We start from the raw sequence: 12,547 nt of genomic DNA, 5'->3' as shown, positions 1-12,547 counted from the left end.
CCACACACCTCTAAACCGAGATGTCACTGAACTGAGCACATTGTGATTGTGTATGCAATCCAAAAGAAAAACAAGCTTTAATAAAAAACCTTCCCTGCTGAATGTGAAAATATCGAAATATCTCAGCATGTCTCTTTCCCCCTCCCTCTCTCTCTCTCTCTCTCTCTCTCTCTCTACCTCCCTCCTTCTCCCTCTTTCTCTCTCTCTCCCCCTCCTTCCCTCTGCGTGTCTGTGTGTGGTAAGATTGCGGCAATATTCATTCTGGCTACATATATAGTACTTGTGCTATCCTGCTTTTCTGCATCTTTACTGAGAGACCAAATTGTGTTCATGACATTCACAAAGCACTGAAAAGAATATCCCCCAAGGGTGGTATTAAAAGATACAAACTTAGATATTAAAACAGCATCAGTTCCAAACATATTCACCAGCTCTGTCTATCTATCTATCTATCTCTCTATCTATCTCTCTATCTATCTATCACAGTTTCGAATCCGTAATGCTCTATTTCTATCTTTCTACAACCACACCCTTACATAAATGTGTGGACTTATCAATCTTCTTATTTGCTCATTAATATAAATTATTCTTAAAACATGATGGCTATAGTTTATTGCATAGTTGTTGTTTATGGCTCAAAAAAGAAATACAAATAGCATAATGACTTATATGTACGGGCATGGATGCTAAATTATTCTTCACATGTATTACGTCCAGGAGGGGAAAGATCAAACGACACATATAAACATATATCTTGACTTTTTTTTTTTTTTTTACAATGTTCTTACTTTTAAAGGACAATTTTGTAGTCAGTGCTCAATATTGTCCATCCACACCCCAGATTTTGGATGATCATAAATCTAATGTAGACACAGCTAAATTGTAATTCATTATAATGATACTGAATGTAACATGCTGAAATGAGATGTCGAGGCTTAAGACAGGTAGGGAGTTGAGAAACTGCCTTTTTTGTAAATAAAAAACAAACCCTGAAATGCATTGAAGGTCATTTCTCATCTGGAAACACTGTAGTACAATATAGTTCTTAAGACTTACTTAAAATAAAGCATGAAAATAATATATCCATTTATTTTTAATATTTTGAGTTTCTATTTACATTGGAATAAAACACAAATGGATTGTTTTATAAAGTCTATAGTGCTTTATTGAGCCACCATATTTTCATAGTCATGCACATTGATATTCAATCCTTTATGTTTAGAAAACATATAAATTAGTTATTGTTGTGTGTCATGTACTGGTAGATTTCCAATCAGTAAAAATTGTTCTTATTTCAAATATTACTGTAATATAAGTGAACATATTAAGAATGCTGATAACGATCTACTTTTCAACTATTCTGCTGAAGCAGTATTAATATTAATGTTCATGGTAATTCATTACTTAACAGATAAAATTAAATAAACGCTATAAGGACAACTGATTTTCTCCTTGTAAGGAAGAACTCAAACCCAACTAATTTCACATTTAAGTTGAATTTATTTTACAACAGTAAAAGTATGTAGCTCTTGTATCTTTGAAAACTACTGATTCCACAATCATAAACAGAATAAACACCATGAAACCTTATAGCTAAAAACAATCTGTCCTCAAATAAACCTCGTTTGAAAACAAGATACATGGTCAGAAGCAGGTGAGGCTTAATTCTGCTTCTTCAGAGGACTGCAATGAAAGGAAACATGCAGATAGAAGAAAATGCTGCATGCCCTTTTTTGATCCACAAAACCAGATGTTCTAAAATTAGTCTATCACTCACTCACATGGCAAAATTCAGCTGCAGCTAAATGCAGACTACGGTGCGTTTATCCTCAGTATGAAATAAACTCAGGACTCCACAGATTTTGTGACCTCATTTCCTCATCACTTTGTCCTCTAAAAGGAAGTTACATTCATCAAAGGAAAAGTGTTTCATATGAAATTAAGTTAGTCATATCAGTACACCTAATCTGCCTTCTTAAACCTGCACCATAATAACTAACTAACTAACTAACTCTCGCTCTCTCACACACTCACACTCTCACTCTCTCTCTCACACACTCACACACTCTCACTCTCTCTCTCTTTCTCTCTCACACACTCTCACTCTCTCTCTCACACTCACACTCTCACTCTCTCTCTCACTCTCCAGAGCTTAGTGAGGAAAATGCCAGAGGATAAACAGTGAAATGCAAATTTAATTTCAGATGGATGTTCGCTTCTTTATTCTTCATTACTGCAGCCACACAAAATCCTCTTTTAGTGATGAGCTGGAAAGAATATAATTCCATCAAGTCTGGGATGGAATTATATGAATGTTTCTACAGTAAAAATGCTAATAGACCTTTCTAAGTTACCTATCTAAACTATTCGAGGAGTACATTAAAAGTTACACACAGAGTCTCATATTTTGGAGAATAAACACAATCCTGATTTTATTTTACACAACTGTTTTAATGAATTTATTCCTTACTCATTTACACATACTTGTGTAGTTTACCACCAGCTGCTCTGTGTAGCTACTTTAAAACTATAAAGATGAATAGCTCTGCCACTACACATCACTGAAATCCAATCCGGCTAGATATGCTTGTAGATGTGAACACAACTGCATAATTGAGAGATCCAGTTACACAGAACCATGTTATTAAGACATTATACTGAAAATAATGTCAAACAAGCATCCCCCAGTTAGATCGCCTGAGCCCCAGAGCCTGACAAAATGCATTTAATTCAATTGTTTCCTTTGATACCAGCCTATAATATTTTGCTTGCTTGTGCGCCTCTCTCTCTCTCTCTCTCTCTGTTATTACAGTTAGCAGGCGGGGTGGACACCCTTGGCTAGCTAGCCAATTGTTCTTGATAAATGTATATGCTACGCACCATTGGGCAGCCAATAAAAATCGCTGGACGACAAACCTTAATCAGCAACAAAGGTGCTGCCTGTCCGACAGGATTACGGCCAACCCAGCAGAAGGGGGGGTGGCGGCAAACCAGGGAGATTTAATTATCCACCAGCACAGCACTGACACTCAGAGAGGTTGCAGAATAATCAACACCAGATACATGCAGGAGGGAACCAGTATAACAGCCCACAATGCACTAGGCTTACCATATCCATTTCTTGATTGATGTGATCTGTACATCAATTGCAAGTGCAGCTTCTCCTGATAGAGGTTTGTTATTTAAAAAAAAAAAAAAAAAGCCAAATGTGATGCTCATTTTTATACTGCTCTTGAAGAAGAGGACTGCCCGTCTTTGTCTTTCTCTCTTTTAATTTGTGCATGGTATCATAGTGTAAATTGCTTGCTTCTTGCGAGGTTCACTAGCTAACTGATTAAATCACACCTCCCAGATGGGGCTCTCAGGTTTTTGATGTAACATATTCTCACTTGCACATGGGTCTCTGTGTGTGTGTGTGTGTGTGTGTGTGTGTGTGTGTGTGTGTGTGTTGAAAAGAATATCTGCTAAGTTGACTGTAATGCACTCTGAGAAAAAAAGGGTATTAAATTGTACCTTTCCTTATCACTGGGGTTCATAACCTTATCTTTTGTACCTTTAATATGTATCTTTCACCTGGAAATGTGGATATAGTACACATTTAAAAAAAAAAAAAAGATTTAATGTACATAGACCTTAATAAGAGTAGAGATACCTTGTAGAGTAGCGCTACCACCCCAGTGACAAGGAATAGTGCCAGTTACTAACATTTTTGTCTGAGCATGCATACAGTCGAATTCTCTGAAACAAGCTTGACAGTATTACACCCTGTGAGGCGTTTCTGGCAGTCTTACATACTGTATACTGGTTTCAAAAATGTTACTTTTGGAAATAAGTTGATTCACCCTCACTGTTATTTGCTTTAAATTTCAAACTTCAGTTTTTTGTTTTGTTTTTTTAAGCATAGATGTCTCTGACCTATGCATGATATAAACCTTATTATTGTTCTTATAGGATGTTAATCACTAATAGAAATCTAAAAGGCTTAACGTTTTACACCGGGCACATCAGACCAAAGGATCAACTTTACATTCAAGCTAGTTATAACCGTGACGTGCAAGGACAAGTTTGGTTTAGTTTGGGATGATCTACTTGATTACTCAATTCTTATATTTATATAATTGTACTTCTACAATACGCCTTACTCATCAACAGTGTTATGACCTGCCAGGTCATTACTGGAGATGAACTGCCCCTGCTTCCTGTGAAATATGGTTATAACCTGCCCTGACTGCTAATTAATCCCCAAGGACATGGACACAGTGTCAATCAATGCCAGGCACTGAGGGATAGGGACAACAATTGGGGTCCTTTGAACCCAGATGCAGCTGTCTCACCATAGCCATATGTTTACCATAGTCCCTGCATCCCAGGATGGGGGATGGGGAAAATAATAACTCTGTAAGGTTTCTTACACTCTGCAATAAAAATTTGATCCAGTACTTGAGTATGAAGATAAGATAAGATAAGATAAGATTTATTGATCCCACACTGGGGAAATTCCCTCGTTACAGCAGTTCAATTACACAAAAAACAGATAGGAAAGAATACGCATTAAATAGCCAGTGTTTCAGGGGACAGAATCATATCTTCCTATGTATTGTATTCAATTTTGACATGTGATTCATCTGCCATCAGTCCAGCCATCTCCATCACACAGCTTCTACACAGTTTATGAGGAAAGCATTTGTGCAGAAGGAAGACCAATCGTCTTTGCCCTATAGGAATGCCATATTCTACTCCAGCTCAGCAGTTGTTGTATACACGAATGCCAGCTATTCTCCGATTGCCTCAGCCAGGCCACTCTTTTTAATTATGTTTTTCTTCCACACGAAGATTAATTCTGGCCTGCCCAGCTTTCCTCTGGGGAAACAGAAATGTTACACATTTGTAGTAGACTGCAGCATTGCAGCAAGTGCTGGAGCTACCACTATATTCAGCCTCATTTCTCTTCATCTATATCTCTCTTACTTTTAGATCTACAAAGACCAAAAATAATTATTCTAATTATTTGCAAAGAATAAAATACATGATTTAACAACACAATAATTAAATATATGGAGGAGTATCTCAACTACACATTACACATCTGATCTTTTTTTTCTAGAAAAGAAAGAAAATATTGCAATAAAAGAAAAAACAAATGAACACAATGGAAGGTGAAATTATGCAGATATACCAGATGACAGAGGAAGAAAAGAGGGTTTGTGGATATGGAAAGAATAACAATAGGAAAGAAGAGGAAACAGTTAGCTTCAGGTCTCACAAGATTGCAAAGTGTGTACAAGTCATGTCTTTATTTATATACAATCCAGATAAAATATGTCTTCCACAGTCCCAAAAATGATCTTATCTTTGCCATATTCGTTGTTACCTCAGTGGTGAAGGATTACAAATTGGCCCACATTCTTTCGGTGGAATACTAAAAGAGGTTCCTTGTATTTTAATGCCATTAATGTTTGCTGCAGTAAAAGAATAGAAATTCCCAAAGCATAAAAGCTTGTCGAGTTTAAATTAGCAGTCGGCAATATGAACAAAATATCACATCTCAATTCTTCATACACAATATGGGTCGTGATATACCATAAGTTTGCTCATAAATTGGCAGCATGTGTGTGTTTAATTTTATTAAATATATTTGATCTTCTTATCGGGTACATTATTATTAAGAGCACATCAGTAGGTCTATTTAGTCCCCTGCCATAACGGAATCCATTACTGAACTACATAAATGCAGCAGCCATACAATTTTCTTGTTGGCCTTGCTGAATTCCTATTATGCACCATGTTGACCCATTAGACTTCTGTCTCCTGCTCTTTTCCTGACATGGTGTCTCTCTCCGGCTGTCTCTTACTACATGTCCACACAGCAAAAGAGCTTTGAGAAGTCTTGCCGCAGAGCTGCCTGCTCACTGTCAACTGTCCATGCCAGACGCTACAAATTCACTTCAACTGACATTGCTTGGTATCAGGGATGTGGTATAAACATTCAGGGCAAAAATTGAAGCAGAGACAGGGGTAGTCATTTAGTTAGAAGGTTTATATTTGTGTTATTAATGGTTGTGTATACAGACACTGCTAAACAAAAACAACAGCAACAACAAAAAAAACATTGAGGTACTAGAATTTTATGTTGAAATCAATTCCACATTGTAACACTCAGATGGAGTGTGGATACACTGTAAATGAACAGTGAAGTACTGCAAATTTACAGTAAATAATCTTTAAAGTAAAACATACTTAAGGTAAAGTACTGTAATATATTTACAGGTAATTACTGTACCTTTTACAGTATTATGTTTCCAGTAATAAACCATACATTTACATAGAATATTATGCACTACATTTGCTCCTTTGGCTTATGCTGGAAAAACCTTCTTAACCAACCACCTCTCTCTAGCACTGAATTCAATTGCACTAAAATACTACTGTATTAAATCAACATTTTACTAGCATACGTACGTACGTACGTGAAGAAGGTTTGTGGTTATCTAAAAGAGTCACTAGATTAAACAGCACAAAAATAGTCAGATATTGACACAAAGAGAGCCTTTACTATTCTACCTCGCACAAGATATCCCACTATGCATTGCAGTTTCCAGTATTGTACTGTAAACCAATGCACTGCTCTAATTACCCAGTCGTTTCCAGTAAAATTATGTAAAGTAATCAGAGTATTTTGATGTAAAATAAATACTGTAAAACTCTGTAGTACTAAAGAGCTACACATACCTCCTAAATACATGTCCGAGTGATCAGCATTCTTAATACCTCCTTAATTAACATATCTGAGTGGGAATAAATAGTTTCACTGCTAGACGGTATTGTTCTGTCTTCACTAACTAATCATGCTGCAGCTAGATTTCCCAGGGACTCAAAATATTGCAAAATAATAAAAGTGTTTGAATACCACCAAGCTTCACTATTATATTATATTTGATTGACTGTCCAAATCTCCCAATCTGGAGCAGTTACTGCAAAAGTGGTGAATTAGGATTGAAAGTGGACAATTGGGATTTTATGAATTATAGGATACCATAGTAGATTATTCATGCTAAGGTAATCTTCACGTTCTAGGTTAGTGAGATGTCCAAAAAAGGCTCAAACAGTAACCCAGAATGACAAACTACATCATCTTTGGGATTGGTGAAGATAACGCTAACGATTTCCTATATTTTGGAATGGCATGTCTGCATAATAAAAATGTTCTTCAAGAGTTCACTGGATAGTTAAGGGTTCTTAGCCTCCTAAAATGGTTCTAATTGCAACACTTTCTGACAGGTAAACACTCCTTAAGGTTTCTAAATGAAATGTGAATTTGTACCGGTCAAAGAGAGCACTAGAAAAGTATCAAAAGATCTTAAGGAAGAGGTTTGTGCCTCATACAGAATCTTTTGTCTCATGCAAGCTGATTTGTATGTATGAGATTTTTTTTTTTCATTAGAAAAGCTGAATTAAGACTACATGAGTTTGTTCTGACAGAGTTGCATCAATGGAGATGAGGACAACTTCCACAGCAAAGGGTTGTGTCCTTTTCAGCATGTCTCAGAGCACCCTGCTTCATGTCTCTCCAATTACTTTTATCTTCATCAAAAAAGAGCTCAGCTGTGAACTGTGTCCTTCTCCTCCATCGTCCCATGGTAACATTAGTACACAACTCAGCAGACCTCTGGCCTCTCAGGTGAACAGCGAGCACAGAGACAAAATCAGACTGCTAGACTGCAAAACCCCTGAGCATTAAACATGCCAATGTCTACTCAAGAAAAGATTAGCAGTCAGTAGACTCTGACCATGGCACAATGCCACAGCATTAATTTGATGTGGGAACAGATGCCCAGATAATGAGGAATTTTTTTTTTGCTTTGGTGAAAAGGCATGTTGCTGAGTTTTGCTGGGTTTAACTGTGTTGTTAATGGGAAAGGAAATGAACCTAAAACAAGAATCAATCTGAAAACAAAACAGCAGTAATGTGGTCTTTATAACAGTGTTTTTAGGTAAGTCGACTTGTATATACCTTACAACTGCAGCCCTGTGTATTCAGAACCTTTCCCCTGAGCTGAACTTTTGACCCCGCCCACACTGCAGAGAAATATTTTGAGCAGGCTAAATGTGCTTCTGCATAAAATTAAAGCAAATGAGCAAATTTATTCATTTCTTATTCACATGCTGCAGGCCTTAGCTGCCTCTCTCTATTAGAAAACACAATTTATTTGTTCTGCTGAACTCGTCTTCCAACTAAAATCCCTGTACAAATATGGAAATGAGACTTGGGCTACGGATAAATTTCTGACAGCCATGACAATGAACTTACGTTTGCTTCATGGGCTGAAAAGGCATGTGAGGACATATCCACTATAATCATCCATCCCTAATGCCACACTTGGTATGCACTACAGCACAAGCCTCATTGAACTTAATTTAAGACTGCTATTCAAGCTCACGTTGTCTATGGCAATTAAAACACAAAAATTAGAGTAAAGAATATAATGAAGAGTTTTGTCATTAACACATCAGCACAGCATGTCTTGTGAATTTTCATAAACCATAAAAAAAAAATATATCCCTTACAAACGGGAACAGTAGATATTCAATTAAATGGAGTTCATGAATAATTCTGTCTGCGTGTGTCTGTCTCAGAGGGGAATCATATCTTCAGGGAAATTAAACACACATAGATCACTGCAAAATCCTCAGTATTAATCCATTCCAGACCAGACTGTCTGCTCAGTGAAATGACAAAAATGAAATAGGAGGACATTCTGAAATCCTTCTGCATCCTCAAGTCTGTATCATTTCAGAGGAAAGCTACATTTAAATTAAAAAAAAGGGACAAAAATGAACATGTGAGGAAGCTAATGATAAAAGACGCTGGATTGGACAATGCAGTGGTAACATCCCACAGTTTATACTGTGTAGATCTCTCATGCTGAGAGCCACGTAGTTAATAATTCTCCTGACCAGCTGCTGTTAATAAATAAATGTTAATGATATTAGTGTCTCCCTAAAGTGTGTGTCTTTTTGTAAATGACTGCCACCACATTATACATGCAAATATTATAGTTACAATAAAAATATCTAAACTCAAACATTTAATTTCTTTTATCTTATCAAGTAAGATTAATGTTTTAACTCTGAATGAATAACACAGAAGCAGCTGATTATATAGTGTGTAGAACTGACAATTTCTATTTGACATTGCTTAAAAACTCAACTCAAAAAAATCAGTCTGACTCGTGCCTTGTGGGACCTTTCAGGCATTCAGTGCACCAGTGCCACATCGAAGAAGCAAACTTTGTTCACCAAATATGTCTCTGCTCAAGATAAATATACAAAAAAAATGATGATTTCTGCCAAGCTAGCTTTGAAGTCAGGTAAGGCCATTAAATTATGTGACATCACTGTCCTCTTTCTTTTCAAATATCTGTTGCACAATAGTGAGATGCATTTGTGATCATGGGAAGTCTAACCTTACACTAAAATGTAATAGATAGATAGATAGATAGATAGATAGACATTTGAGTGTGCAGTATAATATTGAAACTGAGGAATATTATGTAATATAATATTAACTGGTGGATAATAGCTTGTGACCAGAGATTTTGGTGGGACGGGACATTAACAATGACATAGCCTCAAACAAAATTATGTCGAGATGGCTATTGCAATTAAATTATGCTATGGGCTACTGTCTAGTACATTTTTTGAGTAACAATGTAATAGGCAGTTGAGAGTTGACAACATACGGTCGTCTAGCACACAGTCTAACAGCACGTTTTGACATATCTATGTTCAACTGTGAAAAGTAACATTTCCAGCCCAACTATATCTCAAAAACCACACAAAAGAACTGAAACCAACCCAAAGAATTTGGGCTTCTTTATCTCAGCATGAGAAACAAAGTCACTGTGGTGCACATGCATTTCTGATATACAGACATGATCCACTCCATAATCCCACTTTCTGTCTCCCAATCTCTGCAATATATTTTATAATAGATTTGGTTCTGTACACCATAGACACACTGTCTTAATTAGCAGAAATTAATTAGATTTAATAGCTGATATACAGTATGTGGTCAGATTTATAGATAGCTTTTTATGTACTGACTCATTAATATGTAGTTTAGGACAGAACTGAAAGTTGAATAAATGAGTCATGAGGTACGGCACAGAAATACGTATTTATGAATCATAGAAAAAAAAAAGTAAGGATGCAGAGGGGTGTGGCAGCGGCTTCCACATGCAGTGGATTCTGCGGCAGAGTGCTGGATGTACTGTACCTGAAATGACTGCGGCACACACACTCCTGTGGAAAGACTCCACCTCAGCTCTCATCAGCTTGGCTTCAGCAAGTCTGTCCGCCAGTCATACTACACAGAGTGGTGTTTTAGGAGAGGAGCAAGATGAATTGAGAGGATGATACAAAGGAGAGGGTTTATCAGGTAAATGGATAAAACTATAGCCTAAGCTGGAAAAAGAATAGAGGCCAGAACAACAGAAAGGAGGAGGAGAATGGATTAATTGTAATACAGCACACCTTCTCTGTATACATTGCTATGCTTTCTCCAGCTGGCTCACTTTATCATCTGCAGGGTCTCACTTTTCCACACTCATCTCACTGCTCCAGTTTTGTACTGCAGGACCACCCTGTTACACTCCTCCTCCTTTTTCTCCAGTCCTGTGTCTCTGTAACTGCAGTAGAGCTTTCTATCAGTGCCTCCTCCAAACAGCAGCTTTGCCTCAACACACAAGGGAAAAGCCCTCAGTAAAGTCGTCAGTGCCGGTGTTGGCTGATGATGTGGAATGCAGAGGAATGCAGAGCATGAGGTATCACACAGTGCTAAAAGACCAGCTCCATTCATTTAAACCTGTAAGGTCTAATCATTAGATGCCTAATTGTTATCTGAAACAAACACAGTAAACCAGTGCCAAACAATTTATTTTCATTGATTAAACCAAGTTTTATTGAGGCTAAATAATTACAATTTAAATTTGGTGCAAGGAGTCCATTGGGGTTCTTAAACATGTGTTTAACCAGAAAAGTGTCCTCTGCTAGTATCATGGCCCAGGATGAAATGCTTAGAAAAAGACACCATTCTTCTGTTTGTGTCTGAGGATCAGATTTCTATTTCGTTTTCGTTTTAGTTTTCGTTAGTATTCCTTCATTTTTCTTGCTTGAAAAACATGGCCCATTTATCCCTGCCCAATTATTGAAGCCTCTGTGAGCAGGGTGATGGATAGAGCTTTGTTTTAGCCTCACCACTGCTGACACACATAATTCTCCCAGAGGTTTACCCATCCATTAACCAGTCAAATCACCACTGTTTACGAGCACTGGCCATCAGTCTAATCGACGCTATAGTGTGCCGTGTGATAAACACAGAAGCACAACTGAGCCAAGTGTGCATGCGAGTGCAATACAACTTGCCCCTGTTACTTTGTCAGAATGAAAGCTTTAACAGCACTTCTTATCAGTCAGCACAAAACAACTCAGGCCTTGCAGGGGGTAAATTATATCCTGCATTTACTGCATGCTAGAAAACTAAACTGTGAATAATAATTAAAAAAAAAAAAAAAGACAGATCTATTTAGCATATGATTCAATCCTGAATTCTACGCTTCTAAATCTTCTTAACTCTACATATATCCAGGTTCTAAGTAAAGCAAACATGCTATGTATTGTTTGTGGGCAAATATTTTTTTGTAGATGCAAGCTGCTAAACTGACAAAGGACAGAGCTGTAGCACAACAGAAATGCAACTTGTTCTGGATATTTGGAAAGACAAAAAAAAAAAAAAAGACTAAATAAAAACCGAATGCAATACACTGTATGTTTCAAATTAGTTTTTATATAACTACATAAGCATTTTTTAGCGATAGCTCTGTGTTATCCATGCTCGGGTGATTTTTGTGATTTCTAAGTGCACTTAAGAAAGGACTATTTAATTTTTCCAATGATGGAAAATGGTATTTTCGAGCGTTATTTCGAGTTATTTTCCAGCCTTAAAAGCCACTCATATTTTTTTGTGTTCATTAAAGTATGTGCAGTGTAAAACCAAGCCAAATCACAATCAATCTTGTTTTGACACAGCAAACAGATTAATAGTTGTGACATTATCCTTAAAGCCTAGAGAATTTCTGTTAATCAAAGTATGTATTTTTAGTGATCCATGTTGACCCTAAAGGCAAATTAACTACAGCACAATTTGTCCCATAATTACCACTTCAACTGGCCCACATACCACTGTGGAAAGATGAATAGCTCATCCGAATCTGACCTCCAGAACTTCCACAATACAGCCTCAATGACATGATAACTCACAACAGAGCTCACAGCTGGGTCACCTTTAGCCCAAAAGCTGTGTTAGCATCTGGTCTACTTTTTTATTACAGAGTCTAAATACAATTGAAAACTTTAAATGTGGCTGCTTACAATACATTTGCCATTGCAACAACTGGCTCAAAAGAATCATTTGCTATCTGGGGACTCTGTGTGGCACAGTAAATTTGTCAAAAGTTGTCATGGGTGTCCAGAGGAAAAAACAAAACAA

The sequence above is a fragment of the Ictalurus furcatus genome, chromosome 9 (assembly GCF_023375685.1).
Source record: "Ictalurus furcatus strain D&B chromosome 9, Billie_1.0, whole genome shotgun sequence".
NCBI classification, from domain to species: domain Eukaryota; kingdom Metazoa; phylum Chordata; class Actinopteri; order Siluriformes; family Ictaluridae; genus Ictalurus; species Ictalurus furcatus.
The sequence above is the reverse complement of the archived record's forward strand: the minus strand, read 5'-3'. Positions refer to the sequence as shown.